The sequence below is a fragment of the Impatiens glandulifera genome, chromosome 5 (assembly GCF_907164915.1).
Source record: "Impatiens glandulifera chromosome 5, dImpGla2.1, whole genome shotgun sequence".
NCBI lineage: Eukaryota > Viridiplantae > Streptophyta > Magnoliopsida > Ericales > Balsaminaceae > Impatiens > Impatiens glandulifera.
In genome coordinates this window covers 8267400-8269259 of record NC_061866.1, presented here as the reverse complement: position 1 = coordinate 8269259, position 1860 = coordinate 8267400, and the positions used below count along the sequence as shown (strand labels likewise).

Sequence of the window (1860 nt, the reverse complement as noted above, 5' to 3'; positions counted from 1 at the left end):
GATCCTGAGTTTATTTATTATTATATGTACAATTTTTTTTTTCATTTTATATTTCATAAACACCCACCATCATAATAAGCATATAAAAAATATAAATAAAGCAGATTGCTATTTTTAATCAATTCATTTAAACATACTATAATCTTATAAAGAGGATAGAGAAACCAAAATAATTACAATAATAATAATCAATTATAAGTTAAATCAAATCTAATATTTCTTAATTATATATATTAATATTATATTATTAAATATTGTTATATTAATATATATTTATAGAAAGTTGATCAATTAAAGAATTAACAAATCTTTGTTCTGTATATGACTAGCGGAAATAATATTTATAGTTTTTTGAAAATTAATAAACATAATTAAATATATCATATTACTATAATATAATATATATATATATATAATAATAATAATAATAATAATAATATGAATTCTCAATAATATATATTACCTTAAATATTTATTTATATAAAACATCATTTATTATTATTTTATAGAGAAACCGAAATGGGAAAAAAATGGTATAAATGTGTTTTATATATTTGTGTAATTAGACCCACAGATTTTTCTCTTATTTTTTTTTTCCTTGAACTCCGATTGGACTGAGATAGTCTAATAGGCCAGGCTTGTTCTTTGGATTGGGCTCAGCCTAAAAAATAAACGCAAGAAAGGTTTGAGCATGACTTCACCTTCTTTTCTTTCCCCCAACAAAAACAAATAATACTAAAAACAATTTTTTTTGTTTTTTTTTTGATACCATACAATTCAGAATCTCTTAAACTCTAAATATTTTAAGCATGTTTTTACCTTTCTTTTCTTTCTCCAACAAAAAAAAAACAAAGAATATGAAAAACAATTTTTTTTATGTCTTATTTTGTACCTTTCAATTCAAAATCTCTAGTTTAAACTCTAAATGTTCGAGTATATCTCTACCTACTTTTCTTTCTCTAAAACAACAAAAAAATATTAAAAACATTTTTTTTATGTCTTTTTTTTAGCTTCCAATTCAAAATCTTTAACTCTAAAGATTGAGTGTGTCTCTACCTTCTTTTCTTTTTTCAAAAAAAATACTAAAAACAATTTACAATTTTTTTTATCTTTTTTTATCCCAATTCAGAATCTCTAAATATTTAAGTATGTTTCTACCTTCTTTTCTTTCTTCGACAAAATTTTTTTAAAAGGATTCGTCAAGTTTAACTTTATTTTCTCATGTGTCAAAAAGGGCCCAATCAGGTTCGAGCATGTCTCTACCTTCTTTTCTTTCATTAACAAAAAAAATTTGTTAAAATTAAATTTATTTTTTCAACAAAATTTTTTTAAAAGGATTTGTCAAGATTAACTTTATTTTCTCATGTGTCAAAAAGGGCCCAACCGGTTCGAGCATGTCTCTACCTTCTTTTACAAAAAATTTGTTAAAGTTTAACTTTATTTTCTCATATGTAAAAAAGGGCCCGGGTTCGAGCATGTCTCTACCTTCTTTTCTTTCTTTAAAAAAAAATTTGTTAAAGTTTAACTTATTTTCTCATATGTCAAAAAGGGCCCAACCAGGTTCGAACCGGTGACCTCTTGATCTGCAGTCAAATGCTCTACCACTGAGCTATGGACCCCTTACGAAAATGAAAGTATTCATGGCTTATACATCCATCAGATTAGGTTCACCACTTCTAAATTTACTTCTGAATTGTTTTGTGACGAATCCTTTCCAAATTCTCAATTCACTGTATTTTATCCTACTTATTCATCTTTTTGTGATGAATTATTTCTAAAAAAACCAAGATTTATGCTTTTTTATAAAGACCAATTGAATACTAAAAACAATTTTTAAAAGGGCCAATCAGTTCCGGTGAA

General features: G+C 24.7%; 1 non-coding gene across 1 annotated transcript; it reads right to left on the bottom strand.

Moving 5' to 3' along the window:
• Positions 1 to 1547: 1547 nt before the first annotated feature.
• On the bottom strand, positions 1548 to 1619 carry TRNAC-GCA. Its single transcript has one exon. It is a non-coding gene; the product is annotated as a tRNA-Cys (tRNA).
• Between the last annotated feature and the right edge of the window lie 241 nt (positions 1620 to 1860).